This window comes from Heliangelus exortis, chromosome 3, assembly GCF_036169615.1.
Source record: "Heliangelus exortis chromosome 3, bHelExo1.hap1, whole genome shotgun sequence".
NCBI classification, from domain to species: domain Eukaryota; kingdom Metazoa; phylum Chordata; class Aves; order Apodiformes; family Trochilidae; genus Heliangelus; species Heliangelus exortis.
In genome coordinates, this window is record NC_092424.1 from 114,415,812 (window position 1) to 114,436,087 (window position 20,276).

The 20,276-nt window shown below is 58.5% G+C and overlaps 1 long non-coding RNA gene across 1 annotated transcript; it reads left to right on the forward strand.

The window, feature by feature from the left end:
- Window positions 1–9,138: 9,138 nt before the first annotated feature.
- On the forward strand, window positions 9,139–20,008 carry LOC139795408 (uncharacterized). The gene is made up of 3 exons (XR_011725485.1): window positions 9,139–9,226; window positions 15,096–15,154; window positions 19,919–20,008. It is a non-coding gene; the product is annotated as an uncharacterized lncRNA (long non-coding RNA).
- Window positions 20,009–20,276: the final 268 nt, after the last annotated feature.

The window sequence follows — 20,276 nt, forward strand, 5'->3', positions numbered from 1 at the left end:
TGCCTCAATAGGAGGTTTCCCTTCATTCTCCTTCCCTGATCCCTGTATAAATCACCCCAACCTGATCCTGACCTGACCCCCCCTGATCTCGGAATCATTCCTCCCCAGCCCAGTGTAGATCCCTCCAACCTGGTTCCAACCTTCCTATGTTCCTCCACCGTAGGAACAGGGGACACCTTGTCACCAGACTCTGCTCGGTCTCCTTTTTAGGAATCTCTATCAAAATCCCATTTTCCTTTTAATTTTGGTGGCCTTTTGTCCCCTCTGTGTCCTCACCTGGTGAAACCTGCTCAGCTCCTGTGCTCGGCCCCCGTCCAGCCGGGCTCGGGAGTGCAGGGGGATGCGTGGACAGGGCTCCTCTCCTCCTGCTGGGCACGTTGTCACCAGCTTGGGATCCAGGAGGGACCTGATGGTGTCATTCCCACGGGGGGATTCTAGAGGCAAACACAGGGTTTGGGGTGTGGATGGAGAGAAACCCAGAGGAGGAGGACCTGGGGGGGTTGGTAGATGAGAAGGTCCCACAGGGCAGGGTTGAGCCCATCCCCAGCTCCAGGCACCAAGGAATGGGAAAGTGGAGTGTTTGGTCCCTCTGATGGAAGAAAATCAGCAGGAAAAGGGAGATGGGGCCTCTCTGCTCCAAACCTGATGGGACCCCCAGCATTCACAAAAGGGCAGCAAGTGCTTTGGACAGATGATCTCTGGTGGCCTCAGCTCCTGCAGCCCACGGGGGTTTCAGGCTGAGGATGTGGAAAACTCAGCTCATTCCTGCCATGGAAAACTCAGCTCATTCCTGCCATGGAAAGCTCAACTCATTCCTGCCAGGCAGCTTGCAGAGGGCTCGGGGGAAATGAGGAGATGGGGAGAAGCTGCAGAGCCTCTTGGGGGATGAGTCCCTTTTCCTGGGATGGGCTCAGAGGAGATGATGCCCCCACAAAGAGATCACCTGGGAGTTCCTTGGCTCCTCATAGAATCACAGAGTGGTTTGGGACCCCAAAGCCCCCCCAGTGCCATCTCTGCCATGGTCAGTGACCCCTCTCCCAGCCCAGGGGCCTCCAAGCCCCATCCAACCTGGGCTGAGACACTGCCAGGGATGGGGCAGCCACAGCTTCCTTGGGCAACCTGGGCAACCAGGGGCTCAGCACCCTCACCCCAAGGAATTTCTCCCTCCCACCTCAGCCCCAGCTCCCCTCTCCCAGCTCCAAACCCTTCCCCCTTGTCCTATCCCACTCCAGCCCAGCCAGGACATCACCTTATTCCAGGCCACCACTAACCCATGTCCCACACCTGAGAATCACAGAATGCTCATGGCTGGAAAGGACCTCTGAGATCACCAAGTCCAACCAAACAATTTCTCCCTCCCTCCCTCCCTCCCTGCCCAAGATCTCCTCTCCATCTCCCCTCTCCCAGCTGCAAACCCTTCCCCCTCGCAGGGTCCCATCCCTCCAGGCCCTTGTCCCAAGTCCCTCCCCAGCTTTCCTGGAGCCCCTTCAGGCACTGGAAGGTGCTCTAAGGTCTCCCCGTTGCAGCCTTCTCTTCTCCAGCCTCAACACCCCCAACTCTCTCAGCCTGGCTCCAGAGCAGAGCTGCTCCAGCCCTCCCAGCAGCTCCAGGGCCTCCTCTGCACTGGCTCCAACAGCTCCTTCTGCACACTCAGAGCTCCAACTTCTCACTGCTCATCATTAGTGGCCAAAAAATCACCTCCATCCACCCCTGGAGCCTCTCCAGAGCTCCTGGGTCTCCTGGAGTGAGGAAACCAATCATGATTCTTCCTCCTGCTTCTGCCTTTTTCACAGGGTCAGTGGAAACTTTTTTTTTTTTTTTTTTTTTTTTTTTTTTTTTTTTTTTTCCCCAAACCACCTCACCCAAGGCCCAGGGGATTCAATCCCGAGGTCCTCAGCCTCCAACTTTAGCCCCAGATTTTCAGCTGGGGAGGAAACCTCAGCCCTGAGGGCAGAGCCTTCCTCTGCCAGGAGGAGAAAGGGAACATCTGAGGGAAAAAGAAAGAAATCCTTCCCTTCCCTTGGCTGCCTGGGCAGGAAAAGGGATCTGCAGAAGCAAGGAGAGAGCTGGAGGAGAAGAACCAAGGAGTGAGCAGTGAGGGCATCCCCTGGGGTCCCCCTGTCCTGAGCCCTGGCTCCTTCTCCCCAGGGAAGCTGCAGCTCTTGGGTTTTCCAGTCCCTGAACCCAGCCCCCTCCTGCCCATCCCCAGGGTCCTCCCGGGTGCAGGTGGGTGCTGGAGCTGGGGGCACTGGAGATGGACATGAATTATTCATGAGATATGCATGAGATATGCATGAGGAGGTGAGAAATGCCAGGGCTCTGGCCAGGGGAGAAAGACAATCCCTGAGCCCCAGGGACACATGGGTGTGGGGTGGGTGCAGGACCCAGTGGGGCTGTGGGGTGCAGGACCCATGAAGGATGTGGGGTGCACGGGGTGGGGGTGCAGGACCCATTGGGGGTGTGGGATGCTTGGGGTGGGTGCAGGACCTACTGGGGCTGTGGGGTGCATGGGGTGGGGTGCAGAACCCACTGGGGCTGTGGAATGCTTGGGGTGGGTGCAGGACCCATTGGGATGTGGGGGTGCAGGACCCATGAAGGATGTGGGGTGCATGGGGTGGGGGTGCAGGACCCATTGGGGGTGTGGGATGCTTGGGGTGGGGTGCAGGACCCATTGGGGGTGTGGGATGCTTGGGGTGGGGTGCAGGACCCATGAAGGATGTGGGGTGCATGGGGTGGGGTGCAGAACCCACTGGGGCTGTGGAATGCTTGGGGTGGGTGCAGGACCCATTGGGATGTGGGGGTGCAGGACCCATGAAGGATGTGGGGTGCATGGGGTGGGGTGCAGGAGCCATTGGGATGTGGGGTGCATGGGGTGGGTGCAGGACCCACTGGGGGTGTGGGGTGCATGGGGTGGGTGCAGGACCCACTGGGGGTGTGGGGTGCATGGGGTGGGTGCAGGACCCATGAAGGCTGCAGGAGCCACAGAGCAGGGTGCAGCACCCATGCATGGGACAGGGTGCAGGATCCATGAAGGGTGCTGGGTTTTGGAGGCAGGGTGCAGGGCCTGTAAAGGGTGCAGGGTCTTTAGGGTGGGCTACAGGACCCAGAGATGGTGCAGGGCTTTTGGGTGGGTGCGGGACCCACAGAGAGGTTTTGGGTGAGGTGTGGGATCTCTGTGAAGGGTGCAAGGACCACGGGACATAGTGCAGGATCCCTGCAGGGGCTGTGGTGTGAGGTGCAGGACCCATGAGGGATACAGGGGTTGGGTGGGGTGCAGGACCCACAAGAGGTGCATGACCCACAAAGGGTGCAGGGTCCATGGGGTGGGGTGAAGGACCCATGGAAGGTGCAGAGGGTTTTTGGTAGGGTGAAGGAACCATAAAGGCTGAAGGACTCATGAGGGGTGGAGGGGTTTTGGGTGGGATGCAGGACCCATGAAGGGTTCAGGGGTCTTGGGTGGGGTGTGGGGTCCTGGGGTGCATTTCTGGCCCCCCCCAACCCCTACCTCCTGCCTGCTGTGCCCAGAAAGTGGAGGGTCCCTCTGGTTCTGCTGCTCCCAGCTCCATCCTGCTTGGCTCTGCCCGGGTCACAGACCCCGTCACCGGGTAACGGGGGGAGCCCAGCACCCCCCTGAGACTCAGCACCCCTGGAACCCACTCCTGAGCATCCATCCCTGCACCCCCCACCATCACCCAGTGAGGGGTGATTCTCTTTGTGACGTTTCTCGATGTCCCTTCTGTTCCTTGTGCCAGGGAAATTTTGGGAAGAGCTCCAGGCCCAGGAGGGGAAGCAGGGAACAGTCCTGGCAGGGTTTGGGGAGGGTTTGGGGAGGGGTGGTGGGAGGGTTGGCTGCCTCTGAGGAACCAAGCAACAAGAATTGCACCCGGACCTGCTTTTTCCTATAAAATATTAGCCTGGGGAAAAAAAAAAAATCCTTGGAAAAGAATCCTTGCTTGGAAGGGGCACTGGGAGGTGAGGAGGTGGGAGGGGGGGGGTCTGAGTTCTGAGATGTGTCTGATGAAAAAAAAATAGAAGAAATTTTTTTTTAAAAAAGGGGAGAAAATGGCAATCCAGAGGAATTCTGTGAGGACATCAGTGGCAGCTCTGGAGAAGGCTTCCCAGGTCCCTCCTCTCCCAGGGGATGGGAAGCAGAGGAGTGTCTTGGTCTCACCAGGCTGCACCAGCCCCAGCTCCAGCATTTCCAGATCCCCCTGAGCTTTGCTCTCCTCCAGGATGGATCCCTGGGGAGCTGCTGGGATTTTCTAAGCTCCAGCCAGGAATCCCTCCAGACCTGGACCCTCCAGACCTCAGCAGAGCCTGAGCTGAGCTGGCCAGGCTCCTTGTTCCCAGTGAGATGTGCTTGGAGCCAGTATGGGACTGGGGATAAACTGGGAGGGCTGGGAAAGCACCAGGAGCTTCCTATGGACATGGGGAACCTCACAGAGAAATCCCCTCCTGGCAGGGCTCCCATCCCCTCCTGGAGGACACAAGGTGAGGTGGCATCATGAGGACACCAGCCTGAAGGACCTGATAAGGACTGGGATGGGTATTTTATTTTTTCCTTCCCTGATGATATTGGATCCAAAATCCCAGAGAGGATTTAGGGTCAGCCCATGGGTGGAGAGAAGGCTCCTGGGGAGTGGTGACCCAGAGCTGGACTCCCAGGTGTCACTGAAGAGCCCTGGCAAAGCAAGGGAGGGGAAACGAGGGCAGAAGGTGATTTATGGGGTTCCTTAGCAGGGTGCATGAAACCTCAGGGCGATTGGGCCATTTGCACCCATTGGAAGTGATCAAGCCCAGAGAAGCTGTGGCTGCCCCCTCCCTGTTCAGGGCCAGGTTGGATGAGGCTTGGAGCAGCCTGGGCTGGATCAGAGGTGTCCCTGGGCATGGCAGGGGGGTTGGAGGGGATGAGCTCTGAGCTCCCTCCCAACCTCAGCCAGTCTGGGATTCTCTGATTTCAGGATTCTATGATTAATGTCTCCTGAGAAGCAGAGCCCACAACTCACTGGGCAGCACTTCTGTTATAAGGAGAGGCTGAGGAGCTGGGATTGTTCAGCCTGGAGAAGAGAAGCCTCAGGGGGACCTTAGAGCTGCCCCCCAGTCCCTGAAGGGAACCTCCAGGAAGGCTGCAGAGGGACTTTTCCTGAGTGTCCAGTGCCAGGAGAAGGGGAAATGGATTGAAAGTGCAGGAGGAGAGGTTCAGGCTGGATCTGAGGAAGAAGGGTGCTGAGGGTGCTGAGACTCTGGACCAGATTGCCCAGAGAAGCTGTGGCTGCCCCATCCCTGGAGGTGTTCAGGGCCAGGCTGGATGAGGCTTGGAGCAGCCTGGGCTGGATCAGAGGTGTCCCTGGGCATGGCAGGGGGGTTGGAGGGGATGAGCTCTGAGCTCCCTCCCAACCTCAGCCTTTCTCTGGTTCTAGGAAAGCAGAACCAGAAGCTCCCACCCTCTGGGGATGCCCCAACCCCACAGACTTTGCTCAGAGCTGCAGAGCCCTCGAGGCTCTTCCAGGCTGGTGGGAGATGGAGCTGTGGAGCCCTCTGTGATTTATCACCCCTTCCACCCCCAAACTGGGCAATGCAGAGGAGCAGAACCCCACTGCACCCCAGAGGGGCTGGGGAAGGGCCTGGGTGTGGAAACCCTTCTGTCCAGCTTGAGAGCTTAGGAGCTGGAAATTCAGGATTCATTGCAGGTTTTTCTCCCCCCTCTCTGCAGTTTTCACCTCGCTGGAGCTGCAGAACCCCCCTGAGGATCATCAGACCTTAAGGAGCTGCCCCTGGGACACTTCCCAGTCCATCCAGACCCCTGCCAGGGCTCAGGCTGCAGCCATCATCTGCTGCAGGTGGTGCTGCCGAGCCCAGAAATGAACCCTGCTTTGTTTTCCATTCGGTTTTGGCTCTTCCCACACCTGGAAAAATCCCAGGAGACTCCCTGGCTGCCCAGCCACAAAGTTCTTGACATTAATAGCAGTGAGATGGTGGCTCTGTCCATCCCTTTTTTGCTTCCTGGGGGTGTTGCTTGAGGGTCAGACAGGGGCAGCACAACTGGGGATGAGGTTTTTTCCTCACCAGGAACCTCTGGGACAGGCTCTGGGTGCTGTGTGAATGCTGACAGGGGGGATGGACTCATAGGGCCACGGAATCCCCCCAAGGGTTGGGACCTGGCCCAGCTTGGTTGCACCTTCTCCTCCCAGCTCTGAGCCCTCAGCACCCACCAGGCTGATGCCTTCACCCCCATCTCCTCGGGCTCTGCTGCCAGGAGGTCAGGAGGAAGCTCATGAGAAATGGCAGAAGCTGCTGAGCCCCAGGGGCTCCCCCACTCACTGATCAATGAGCAGCTGGATCGTTGCTGCTGGCAGGATGGCCCCAACCTCTCTGGCAGAGCCTGACGTGGGAGATGGAACCAGACACCTTCTTTCCAGTGTTTTATTGTCCCTTTGGGAAGGTTTCACCTTCACTTCCCTCTCTTTGCTGATGCTAAAGCTCTCCTGGGTACGTTCATCACCACAAATGGATTTTTCCTGGAAGTGGCCAAAGCAGGAAAGATGTGTGAGGCTGGAAGGCCCCCGTGTCTGGGCTCTTCCTCTTCCCAAAGGCCATCAGAGAGTCACCAAATCATGGACTGGGCTGGGTGGGAAGGGACCTCAAAGCCCCCCCAGTGCCCCCCCTGCCATGGTCAGGGACCCCTCCCCCAGCCCAGGGGGCTCCAAGCCCCATCCAACCTGGGCTGAGACACTGCCAGGGATGGGGCAGCCACAGCTTCTCCAGAGCTGCTGCAAGAGCTGGGGGGGGCATTAGCCCTGTCCCCCCTGTACCTCCTGTACCCCCTGACCACCCCTCTGCATCATCCACAGCAAAGGCCACACCATGGCTATGGCAATAGAGCCACCAGATGGTGAGTGGCACAGGAATGAGTTTGGTCCAGAGGATGGGACTTGTCTTGTAGTGCTGCTGGAGGCAGGAAGGTCCCTGGTACCACTGGTGTCACCGTGGGGCTGTGACAACCCAGTCTGGAAGAGAGGAGGCCCTGGAGCTGCTGGGAGGGCTGGAGCAGCTCTGCTCTGGAGCCAGGCTGAGAGAGTTGGGGGTGTTGAGGCTGGAGAAGAGAAGGCTGCAACGGGGAGACCTTAGAGCACCTTCCAGTGCCTGAAGGGGCTCCAGGAAAGCTGGGGAGGGACTTGGGACAAGGGCCTGGAGGGATGGGACCCTGCGAGGGGGAAGGGTTTGCAGCTGGGAGAGGGGAGATGGAGAGGAGATCTTGGGCAGGGAGGGAGGGAGGGAGGGAGGGAGAAATTGTTTGGTTGGACTTGGTGATCTCAGAGGTCCTTTCCAGCCATGAGCATTCTGTGATTCTCAGGTGTGGGCCATGGGTTAGTGGTGGCCTGGAATAAGGTGATGTCCTGGCTGGGCTGGAGTGGGATAGGACAAGGGGGAAGGGTTTGGAGCTGGGAGAGGGGAGCTGGGGCTGAGATGTGAGGGAGAAATTGCTTGGGGTGAGGGTGCTGAGCCCCTGGTTGCCCAGGTTGCCCAAGGAAGCTGTGGCTGCCCCATCCCTGGCAGTGTCTCAGCCCAGGTTGGATGGGGCTTGGAGCCCCCTGGGCTGGGGGAGGGGTCCCTGACCATGGCAGGGGGTGGAATTAGATGAGTTTTAAGGTCCCTTCCCACCCAACCCAGTGGGCCCCTCAGCTCAGGAAGGAGCTTGAGGTGCTGGAGCAGGTCCAGAGAAGAGCAAGGAGGCTGTGAAGGGATCCAGCACAAGTGCTGTGAGGAAGGGCTGAGGGAGCTGGGGGTGTTGAGGCTGGAGAAGAGGAGGCTCAGGGGAGACCTCATCACTCTCTGCAACTCCCTGAAAGGAGGTTGGAGCCAGGGGGGGGTTGGCCTCTTTTCCCAGGCAACTCTCAGCAAGACAAGAGGGCACAAGAGGTCTCAAGTTGTGCCAGGGGAGGTTTAGGTTGGACATGAGAAAGAATTTCTTTCTGGAGAGGGTGCTCAGGCATTGGAATGGGCTGCCCAGGGAAGGGGTGGATTCTCCATCCCTGGAGATATTTCAAAAGAGCCTGGATGTGGCACTGAGTGCCATGGGCTGGGAACCACGGGGGGAGTGGAGCAAGGGTTGGACTTGATGAGCTCTGAGGTCCCTTCCAACCCAAATGATTATGGTATTCTGGGATTTGGTGACCCCATGACATGCTGAGAACTGTGGTGGGATCCCCGTGGTGTGAGGTGAGCCCAGATCTGAGCACCCATCACCTCCATGATAGTTTGGAGGTTTTTTTGGGGTGAGGTGGTGGTCGGTAGCACCCACTCTTATCCCAGAGGCTCCAGCTTGCGGGTGCTGGGGAGGGGGTGACTGTGCCTCAGTTTCCCTATAACTGGGTTGAGGGGTGAAGATCCCTGTGGATGGAACACCCCAAGGACCTGCTTGTGGGGAGGAGGAGAGATGGGGTGGGGTGGGGTGGGGTGGGAGGGAGAAGGGAGAAGAGGAGGGGAGGGGATGGGAAGTGGGGAGAATGGGAGAAGAGGGAAAGTGGGGGAGTGGAGGGAGGGGGGGAAGGGAGAGGAGAGGAGAGGAGAGGGAGAGGGAGAGGGAGAGGGAGAAGGGAGGGAAGGGGGTGAAAGAAGTAGAGGGGGAAGGAGAGGAGGGGAGGGGTGAGGAGGGAAAGAGAGGTGAGGGGAGGGGAAGAGGGGAGTGGAACGGAGGGAGGGAGGGAAGAGGAGAGGAGGGAGCGGTGGGAGAGGAGGGAAGGGAGGGGAGCGAAAAGTAGGGGAGGGGAAGAGGAGGGGAAAGCGATCGTGTGAATAATTCAGCATTAAGGAGGAGGAGGAGGGGGGGAGGGGGACACGGAACACCCCGCGGCTTCTCGCACCGCCCCGCATCCCGCACCGCCCCGCATCCCGCACAGCTCCACATCCCGCACCGCTCCACATCCCGCACCGTCCCGCATCCCGCACTGGCCCCGTATCCCTCACCGGCCACTCATCCCGCTCCGCATCCCGCACCCCGCACCGCTCCACATCCCTCACTGCCCCGCATCCCGCATCCCACATCCCGCATCCCGCCCCGGCCCCGCACCGCTCCACATCCCTCACCGCCCCGCATCCCGCCCCGCACCCCGCACCTCCCCGCACCGCCCCGCACCGCCCCGCACCATGGCTCTGCTGCTGCAGCTCCGAACCGTCTCCGGCCTCCGCGGCAGAAGCGATCGCATCGCCAAAGCTGCGTTCCGAGGTACCGGGTGGGGGGCTTGGGGGGGTGGGGGGGGCAGTGCCGTCCCGGGGTTGTCTCCTGCCTCAGTTTCCCCACAGCGCCCGAGCTGAGGTTGGGAAAAGGGGGTGCGAGCCCTCTGGTCCCGCACCTGGGCTGTTGGAACCCCCCCTCCCCACCTGAGGTGCTCTCCTGGGGACCCCTCACCCAGCCTGCACCCAGCTTGGGGTGCTGCAGCACCCGTGTCACCCCCACCCTGAGGAGGGGGCTTTGTCCTGGGGAAAGGACAGGGGGTCGTGCCCCAGCTCCCCAGGGTTTGGTCCCAAAGCTGTGCCAGCCAGGGGGGGTCAGACCTGGCCTGGTGCTGGGGTGCCTTCCATGGAGGCTGCAGGTTTGGGGGTTCAGCTCCAGCTTCAAGGAAAGCCCTAAAAAGGAGGAAAATCCTCCCTGCCCCGGGGGGTTGGGGGGTGCTGGTGCATCACCTCAGCACCCACCAGAGCTTCTCCAAGCTCTCCAGGACAGGTTGGGTGATGGGTCCATCCGTCCTCCCACGATGGGAATCACAATCCCTGCTGGGGGAAGGTGCAGGGGAGCAGGGGAGCAGGGCAGGGCTGTCCCTGCTTGTCTGGGGTGGCCTTAATGACCAGAGAGTCGTTAAAAAGTGGCATTACCCCCCCTTCGTTCCCTTTCCTGCCTCCCAGCAGCAGCAGCACAGGGAATGCCGAGGAACATCTCAGGATGTTCCCCCTGGGACAAGGTGAAGCCTGAAGCTGTCCCAGCACTGGGTCACCCCCCAGGAAATCCCATCACCTCCCCAGGCAGTGGGGAGAGGGTTGGGATCTGCAGGAGGACCAAAGGCCACTGGGGGTTTTCCCTGGAGGGAGGATTTCCAGTCTGGAGAGTGCAGATGGTCCCAGCTGGATGGGCAGAATCCATCCCTGGGTCAAGAGCTTTGTGCAAGAGCTGCTGCTCCCATGGGAATGATCCCCACACAGAAACATGGAATGGTTTGGGTGGGAAGGGACCTCAGAGCCCACCCAGTGCCCCCCCTGCATGGTCAGGGACCCCTCCCCCAGCCCAGGGGGCTCCAAGCCCCATCCAACCTGGGCTGAGACACTGCCAGGGATGGGGCAGCCACAGCTTCCTTGGGCAACCTGGGCAACCAGGGGCTCAGCACCCTCACCCCAAGCAATTTCTCCCTCATGTCTAAGGTGCTTTGGGATCAGTGTTGCACCCACCTCCCCCTGCTCCTGCCTCTTAGACTTTCTCCAGGGCTCCCCAGATTCCCAGCCTCATCCTGGGCTCCTGCATGGTGTGGGATGGACATCCCTGTCCCACCAGCCAGGGACGTGGGCATGAAATTTCACAGCCCTGTTGTTCCCTTCCCCGAGGAAGAACTTTGGTGGTGTTTTCGAGGACAGTTGGGTTTTTATTTTTTTTATTTTTTTAAAAAATCCTGGTAGCTTGGTGCAGTGGATTTCTGTGCAGGGAGGAGGCTCAGTTTCATGCTGTGAATGTCACAGGGATCACCCACACCTGGACCTGGGGCTGCTTCCAGGACACCTGGTGCTGTTACCAGCTGCAAGTTTGGTCCTAGAGGAGAGGTTCCTGGTGACCAGAGATCCTGAGCTCATGGTTATGAAATCCTCTGCTAAAAGGGTGGCAGAGGTGGGTTAGGATCAGCCCATCCCTTGGGATGGGGGTGGAGAGGGGTTGGGTCTCCTGCTCTGTTCAGGGAGCAGCAGTTCCACGGCTTGTGTTACCACCCATCTCCAAAACTCATCTCCATCAATTCCTTGTCCCAAAAGGAGAACAAGTGGAGGCAGCTTGGTGTCCACCCCATACAGAGGGAGGTGCTGGCCCAGATCCCTTCTCTAAGATGTGGGAGCATCATTTGGGGCTGGGGGAGAACCTGGGGTGTTTGTTAATGAGAGCCCAGGACCTTGTGTGGGGGACAGGACCTTGTTCTGAATGGGGGGACCAGAAGTGTCCCAGCAGGAGGGTACAGCAGCAGGGTGACCCTTCTGGGGAGGGGATTTCTCTGGCACAGGGAGGCTTCCAGCAGCTGTAGGACAGGAGTTCCCACATCCTCAGTCTTTTCTTGATGTGCTTTGGGGGATCTCATTGGGATCTTCCATCACCAAACATCTCCAGCCCTCGCAGCAGCTCCAGGGCCTCCAACAGCTCCGTGTCCTTCTGCTGATGGGGACCCCAGAGATGGACACATGTGGGGTTGGGTGACCAACACGGGGATGTCTGGGGTGATGCTGAGCTTCTCCTCCCCCCACACCCCAAAGTCCTTCTCCTCAGGGCTGCTCTCCAGCCATTCCCCACCCAGCCTGGAGCTGTTCTGGGGATTTTCCCCATCCATGGCCAGGCCCTCGCCCTTGCTCAGCTCCATGGGGTTTGCAGAGAGACCCCAAATTCTCCTCCCAGCAGCTTGGGTGTCCTGCTGATGCTCCTCAGCCCTCTGGTTTTTTCTGGAGCTACAAAGGTTTGCAGAGGGGGATGCTCTTCCTCAGGCATCTCCGTCCATCCTCCTCCTCCAGCTCCTCACCCCCCACAGCACATCCCAGGGGGGTTTGGGCAGAGCTCCCCGCGTGGGTGTTTTGCTCATTCAGCTGAGCACATCCCTGATTGCACCGAGCTGAGCCTCAGCTCATGGGGGATGAATAAATCCCAGCCCTGACGAGAGTGTTCCCAGGGAAGGGAACTGAGCCTGACAGCCGTGTGGGATGGCACAGAGGAGGAACACTGCTCCTCTGCTCCCAGGGAACCCCACACTCCCAGCTCCCCTTGGCAGCCAGAGCTTCACTGCTGGCATTTTGTAAGGAGAAACTGAGGCACGGGAGAGGGGGTCCCTGCTGTGGGACTCTGGGATGTTGGGGGTGTCAAGCAACCCTTATCTTTATGAGCCTCCCAGTTGCTCTTCGGACATTTGGGGCTGGATCCATCAGGGATCAGCTGCCTGGAGCAGGAGATGGCAGGAGGGGGAAGGGATTCCAGCTGGGAGAGAGGAGATGGGGATGAGATCTTGGGCAGGGAGGGAGGGAGGGAGGGAGGGAGGGAGAAATTGTTTGGTTGGACTTGGTGATCTCAGAGGTCCTTTCCAGCCATGAGCATTCTGTGATTCTCAGGTGTGGGCCATGGGTTAGTGGTGGCCTGGAATAAGGTGATGTCCTGGCTGGGCTGGAGTGGGATAGGACAAGGGGGAAGGGTTTGGAGCTGGGAGAGGGGAGCTGGGGCTGAGATGGGAGGGAGAAATTCCTTGGGGTGAGGGTGCTGAGCCCCTGGTTGCCCAGGTTGCCCAAGGAAGCTGTGGCTGCCCCATCCCTGGCAGTGTCTCAGCCCAGGTTGGATGGGGCTTGGAGCAACCTGGGCTGGGGGAGGGGTCCCTGACCATGGCAGGGGGTGGAATTAGATGAGTTTTAAGGTCCCTTCCCACCCAACGCACTCTGGGGCTCCATGATATTTTTGGAGGTGCTGCTCCTGTTCCCTGGTGGGCACTGAGCTCCTCCAGGGACACTTCCCCACAGCAGTTTTCCCCCTGAGAGCAGCCAAATTGTGCTTGTGCAGGAGGGAACTTGCTCCTCGATGCAATTAGGGAGTTTGTCAGCTCAGAGGTCACAGCCAGAGCTACAAAAGCTTCTTCTGTGGCCCAGTGTGTGTGTAAAGGAAGGAAATGATTCATGGACACCCCTGGAGTCCTGCCAGGCACTGCTGGATGGGGATAGGGCTGGGATGAAACCTCAGCATCGGGAGGGCTGAGCTGGGAGAGGATGGGGTAGGGGAGGTCCCAGGAGCAGAAGGAGATTGAGGAGCTGGAGAGTGTCCAGAGAAGGGAATGGAGCTGGGGAAGGGGCTGGAGAAGCTGGAGAAGGGTGTGGAGAAGTTGTGAGGAGCATCTGAGGGAGCTGTGGGTGCTGATCCTGGAGCAGAGGAGGCTGAGGGGAGACCTTGTGGCTCTCTGCAAGCCCCTGAGAGGAGGTTGGAGCCAGGGGGGGTCGGGCTCTGCTCCCAAGGAACAAGGGATGGGAGAAGAGGAACTTTTGGCACAAGTCAAGTGGTGCCAGGGGAGGTTTAGGTTGGAGCTGGGGAAGAATTTCTCCCTGGAAAGGGTTGTCAGGGCCTGGCCCAGGCTGCCCAGGGCAGGGCTGGAGTCCCCATCATGCCTGGAGGGGTTTCAGAGAAAGCCCTGGGGATGTGGGGATGAGGGACATGGGGCAGGGGGGGCCCTGGCACTGAACTCGATGACCTTCAAGGTCTTTTCTGACCCAAACTATTCCATAATTGAAAGAAAAAAATGACTGATCAATGGCAGGAAGGATCCCCTTGCCCTGACCTCAGGTTGTCTGTGTGTCTCTGGGCTCAGACCCACCTCAGGCTCTGAGATGTTTTTCATCACCCAAGAGCCATTTTTTTCTTTCTGGATGGGGAAAATCTCTGCACAGTTCAGCAATTCAATATTAGCATTTAAATAAGTTTTCCTCCTGCTGTGCTATGAAGTGGGTATTAACTGGAAATACCAATTTAGGGGAGTGTGGGTGGGTGAGGTTGTCCTACAGAGAGCACCTGGGAACATGGGGTAACCCAGGAGCTGGGACTCTTTGGGAAACTCAATTATTAAGACCCAGTTATTTCCAGAAGAGATGCACACCCTTGGCTGCTCCCCTTGGGCTTCCCCTCCCCATCTTGGGTTGTTCCTCCTCATCCCATCCCTGCTCCCAGCTCCCCACAGGGTTTTTGGGGGGCTCCAGGCAGAGCAGATGGATCTGCTTATCCCCTCCAGGTCCCCAGCCCAGGGCAGTGGCCAGAAATTCCAGCTGCATGGAATCATGGAATCACTGAGTTCAAAGGGACCCTAAAGCCCCCCCAGTGCCCCCCCTGCCATGGTCAGGGACCCTTCCCCCAGCCCAGGGGGCTCCAAGCCCCATCCAACCTGGGCTGAGACACTGCCAGGGATGGGGCAGCCACAGCTTCCTTGGGCAACCTGGGCAACCAGGGGCTCAGCACCCTCACCCCAAGCAATTTCTCCCTCCCATCTCAGCCCCAGCTCCCCTCTCCCAGCTCCAAACCCTTCCCCCTTGTCCTATCCCACTCCAGCCCAGCCAGGACATCACCTTATTCCAGGCCACCACTAACCCATGTCCCACACCTGAGAATCACAGAATGCTCATGGCTGGAAAGGACCTCTGAGATCACCAAGTCCAACCAAACAATTTCTCCCTCCCTCCCTCCCTCCCTCCCTCCCTCCCTCCCTCCCTCCCTCCCTCCCCAAGATCTCCTCTCCATCTCCCCTCTCCCAGCTGGAAACCCTTCCCCCTCCTCCCATCCCTCCTTTGTCCCAAGCTCCATGCTCTAGGACCCACACCCTCTGCTCTCTGCAGGTTCTGGGGGGGTTTCTTGGAGTAATTGCTCCTGAGTCTCCTCTCTGGGCTCAGAGCAGAGCTCCTGGGCTGTGCAGCCCTGCAGCCCCGTGCCCCAAATCATAAAATCATTCTGGCTGGAAAAGACCTTTGTGAATTCCAACCATGCAGAGGCTGGAGGAGCCCCAGATGTGACCCAACGTGAAGGCCCTGCAGAAGCTGCCGTGGTCCTCAGCCAGGGCTTTGCTCCGTGTCCTCTGCTCTGCAGTGGCTGGGACAGGGTTGGGACAGGAACAGGAGGGTTGTGCTTTCCCAGCAAGCACACACAGGGAAAAAAAAACAACCCAAACAGCTTCTCCCTGAGCTGTTAGAGCAGGTTCAGGGGGTGCTTGGTGCCAGGGCCACCTCTGCTGCCCCCAACCCCAGGGTGTCACTGCCATGGGTGCTGTGCTGTCCCCCCCATGTCCCCCATCCTGCCTGTCCCCTGCCTTGTTCCAACCAACCTGCTTTCCCTCTCCTCTCCCCAGGGCTTTCCTTCTACACCCGGGTGCTTGAGAACTGTGAGGACGAGGCCAGGTTTGACGAGGTAAGAGAAGTCACCTCCTCCTCCCGGGCTGTCCCCCAGGGCTGCTCCGCTCTGCTGGGTCTCATGACACCCCCCTCCCCAATTCCAGGGGGTCAGCATCTCCCCTCTCTGCTCCAGGGTTTCTCCTGGCAAGTGCCAAATGGGTCCCTTGGCTGGAGGTGAGGACAGGGGGTGGGACAGCCCCACAGTGAGTCCCTGGGGGGTGCTTAAAGTTAAGAAAAAATCCTGAAAATCCGTGTGCTCACTGAGATCTCAGGAGTAACCTGCTCGTGTCCACGGGGCAACCCCCCTGGGCTTTGGGCTGACATTTCCCTTGCCTGAGGGGGAAAAATTCCTCCTTGTTCCCAGTCCCTGGTGCTTCAGCTGCTGGTGCTCAGCCTGGCACCCCCACCCTTCTGCTGCCCCTGGCACACACTGGTGACAAGAGAAAGGAGATGACTTGGGTGTCCTTTGGGTGCTGTGTTGGCTTTGGGTGCCCAATCCATGGCTCTGCTTTGGGTGCCCTTTGGGTGCTGTGTTGGCTTTGGGTGCCCAATCCATGGGTCTGCTCTGGGTGCCCATTGGGTGCTGTGTTGGCTTTGGTGCCCAATCCATGGCTCTGCTTTGGGTGCCCCTTGGGTGATGTGTTGGCTTTGGGTGCCCAGTCCATGGCTCTGCTTTGGGTGCCCATTGGGTGCTGTGTTGGCTTTGGGTGCCCAATCCACGGGTCTGCTTTGGGTGCCCTTTGGGTGCTGTGTCAGCACTGGGTGCCCAATCCATGGCTCTGCTTTGGGTGCCCATTGGGTGATGTGTTTTTTTTGGGTGCCCAGTCCATGGGTCTGCTTTGGGTGCTGCTCAGCCTCTGCACTTGGTTTTGAGCTTGGGAAGGGAGACAGAAGGCACTGACCCCCAAATTCTGGGGGTTTTAAACTGCAGCTTTTTCTCCATCAGTCAGGGAGAAATCTTTCTGCAGTGCCTGAGCTCGGGTCACCCAGCCTGGCAGGGACCAGGGGAGCTGCTGAGAAGTCACAGTCAGGATGCAAACAGGACGTGTCCTCTGGTTGCTTTGTGTTTCTCCTAGAAGAGAACCCTCTCCTGGGGGCTGGAGAACACAGGGGCCTTGGAGGAGCATTAAATTGTTTTGTGCTGTTCTAAAAACTGTGTCCACTGCTAGAAAACAAGGTTGCATCCCAGTTCCAGGCACGGGATGTTTCTGTAGGGTGGTAAATCCCATGGTGGTCCCAGCTGGTGCAGGCTGGAGCTCACCCATCTCCTCCTGTCCCTCTCCAGGGTTGGTCCTTGCTCCAGATTTTGGGAAGATTCATCTCCAGCTGCCCTAAGGGAGGTTTAGGAGCTCATGGCTTGGGCACTGGGGAGGGATCTGCCAGGAGCCAGGAGCTGGGGCTCCAACCATGCTCCTGCAAAGCGAGGAGAAGGTGTGGGGAGTAACGGGGTGCAGGTCCCCTCGGTCTGCACCCAGCAAGCTGGCAGGGTAATAACTGATGGGAAGAACAACCACGGAGGTGGAGCTGAAAATTCCTTCTGGTTTGCTTGAGGAGAACCTTCCCTGGTGGGTCAGGCTGGGTGGGACTCCAGCTGCTCCCTCTGCCTGGGGCTGCAGGGTGACCCTGGAGCATCCCAGTCAGGGGCTGAGCATCTCTGCCCCTCCTGGGGTACCTCCTTTGGGGTACAAAGCTCAGGGGTCTTCTGGGTGAGATGGTTGGAGCAGGATCAAGGGGTCCCAGCTGAGTCCAGGCCAGGTGATTGCCCCATCCTAGGAGCCTCCAGGTGAATGGGACCATCCTAGGAGCTTCCAGGTGAATGGGACCATCACCCCAACCAGGGCAAGCTGGAGCTGGATGGGGATCTCAGCAGGACCTGCAGGAGAGCTGGGAACAGGACAAGGAGAACAAGAGAGCTCCAGCACCTGGGGGAGGGGGGAGCCCAGGAGACAAGGGTGCTGGGGCAGGCTGTGGGGCAGGAGGTGCCCTGGGATGCAGGGAGGGGGTAGGAAAAACCTGCAGGGACACCCTGAGCAAGGAACCTTCAAAATGACCCCGTTTCCTCCTGTTCTGCCCTCCAAATGGGGTAAAGTGGTGAGCTTGGGTTTGGGGAGGGGGAGGGTTTGGGGGGGGGGATGTCCCTGGCTGATCTCTGTCTCTGTGAGAGAGGGTGGGATGGGGTGAGGATGAGGATGAGGAGGAGGAGGAGGATGAGGATGAGGAGGACCCTTCGTCCCTGCAGAAAGTTCTTCTCAGCTTCCTAGAAAGCCAAAGGGTTTTTTTTGAGGTCAGGAGGACACCAGCTTTCCCTGCCACCACCTCAGCTTCATGAGGAGCTGCTGCCAACCTGAACTGGGACTGTCCCAGTGGGTTCCAGTTCTTTGGTTTCACTCGATTTTTTTGTTTTTCTTTCTTTGTAAATTTTTTTTTTTTTTAATTCATTCCTTCCTGAATTATGCAAACCCTGAGCTTCTCCAGAGCCTGGGACAGATGAGCTGCTGGTTATTCCAGAGGGTTCCTATGGATCCAGCTGGGATCAGGGATGGTGGCATTGTGTCCTTCCTACATCCCAATGGGATTCTTCTTGGAGGGGCTTGTCCTGCACCTCCCTCCTGGGCATCCGAGCAGGAGAAGGGGGACACCAGGGATGGTGCTGGGCTTGGAGAGCATGGATGGGTCCTGTGGGATCTCCCTTGCCTGGATGAGTCTCTCCTAAAGGCACCAGGAGAGGCTTAAGTGCTGCTGTTCAGAAAACCAAGACTCAGACCTGGAACAGCTGGAAGTGTTCTTTGAAACATCTGGAAATGCCCCCCCCCTCAGCATCTGGAAGTGTTCTCCCAAACATCTGTAAATGCCCCCCTCTCTCCCCCCAACATCTGGAAGTGTTCTCCCAAACATCTGGAGCTGCCCCTGCTTGATCAGGCTTGGAGGAAACAGGCAGGATGAGCATCCAGCCCAGGCTTCTTGCTCCTGCAGAAATAAGGGTGTCCTGGCTTATAACAGGGGTGCCCTGGCTCTGAAGAGGAGTTGACAGGGCTTAAAGAGGGGAGAGATGTCACAAAAAGGGGTGACCAGCCTTAAAAAGGGGGGGAGATGGCTTAAAAAGAGGAGATGTGGCTTCCAGAGTGGGGGAGATGTCCCCTGGGCTGGTGGCATTGTCTGGGGACAGTTCCTTTGCTGCATCCCACCCAGGGCAGGGAGGAGAAATCTCTAAAAAAGCCAAACTGCAAGAGTTTAGGTGGGAGCTCAGCTCAGTGGGAGAAGTTTGGGCCCAGCAGCTCAAAGCAGGAATAGAGAGTGAAGGTCCCAGGCAATCAGCTGTGCTGGGGACACTTCTCTGGGACTGAAATTAAATGGGGATGCTTGAGTTCTGGGATTTTTTTTTTTCTTAATTTGTTTATCCCTTTTTCCCTGCTAAAATTATGTCCTGACTCAGCTCCAAGCTGTGGCAGGGTTGGATTTAGGAGCCACTGAGTGGCAAGGGAGACCCCACAGGACCCATAACAAAAATCCATGGCCTGGGTTGTAAAAGGGGTCAGGATGTCAGGAACACCTCCAGCACCTTAAAGACCACCCAGTCCCAGGCAGGTGCAGTGCTCTGACAATGCTGCTGGGTGCCTGGGAGTCCCAAAAACCTCAAATTTAGTTTTGCAGAAAGGGTTGTGAGGGTTGGGGCGAGGGACCCCGGGGCTGGAGTCCCCATCATGCCTGGAGGGGTTTCAGAGAAAGCCCTGGGGATGTGGGGATGAGGGGGATGGGGCAGGGCTGGGGGAAGGGTTGGATTTTTGGATCTTAAAGGATCTTTTCCAACCCAGAAGCCTCTGTGATCCTATTCCTTGCCCCCAGCAGGGCACGTGGCAGGGCCCAGCAGATGGGGGGGGTCTCCTCCATGGTTTTCTGGTCCTCCCCTGGGCTCTGCAGCAGCAGCAGGGGATGGGCTGTGGTCTGGGCATCCCCAGATGAGCTCCTGGGTGGGTAAAGCTGTCAGCAGGGCTGCTCAGCACCATCCTGGGAACCTCTCCAGGCCACTGAACTTCCCAGATTTGCTGCCTGAGGAACCTCAAAGGGAGAGGTAGAAGTGTCCCTGTGTTTGGAGAGGGACTTGGGACAAGGGCCTGGAGGGATGGGACCCTGCGAGGGGGAAGGGTTTGCAGCTGGGAGAGGGGAGATGGAGAGGAGATCTTGGGCAGGGAGGGAGGGAGGGAGGGAGAAATTGTTTGGTTGGACTTGGTGATCTCAGAGGTCCTTTCCAGCCATGAGCATTCTGTGATTCTCAGGTGTGGGCCATGGGTTAGTGGTGGCCTGGAATAAGGTGATGTCCTGGCTGGGCTGGAGTGGGATAGGACAAGGGGGAAGGGTTTGGAGCTGGGAGAGGGGAGCTGGGGCTGAGATGGGAGGGAGAAATTGCTTGGGGTGAGGGTGCTGAGCCCCTGGTTGCCCAGGTTGCCCAAGGAAGCTGTGGCTGCCCCATCCCTGGCAGTGTCTCAGCCCAGGTTGGATGGGGCTTGGAGCCCCCTGGGCTGGGGGAGGGGTCCCTGACCATGGCAGGGGGTGGAATTAGGTGACCTTTAGGGTCCCTTCCCCCCCAGACCACTCTGGGATGCTTTGAAGCATTTGTCAGCAAGGTGCCTTCTTTGTGAGGCTGCAGTGAGATGCTCCTTTCCCTGCCTTTCTGCTGGAAAAACCACAAAAAAGAGGGGATAATGCCAGCTCCATGCCCATCCCTCTGCCAGGAGGTCCCCAAGCCAGGGCTGATGTGTCCCCCCCCCTCCTCTCTCCCCAGAGCTTCCGCTGGCCCGTGGCCAGTGCCATCGATGGGAACGAGATCCTGGAGATCCAGGTGTTCAACTACAGCAAGGTCTTCACCAACAGGTGAGAGTCTGTCTGTCCTTCCCTCCCTCTCTCCATCCCTCCCTCCATCCCTCTCTCCATCCCTCCATCCCTCCATCCATCCATCCATCCATCCATCCATCCATCCCTCCATCCATCCATCCCTCCATCCCTCCATCCATCCATCCATCCCTCCATCCATCCCTCCATCCATCCATCCATCCCTCCATCCATCCATCCATCCCTCCATCCATCCATCCATCCCTCCATCCATCCATCCATCCATCCATCCATCCATCCCTCCATCCATC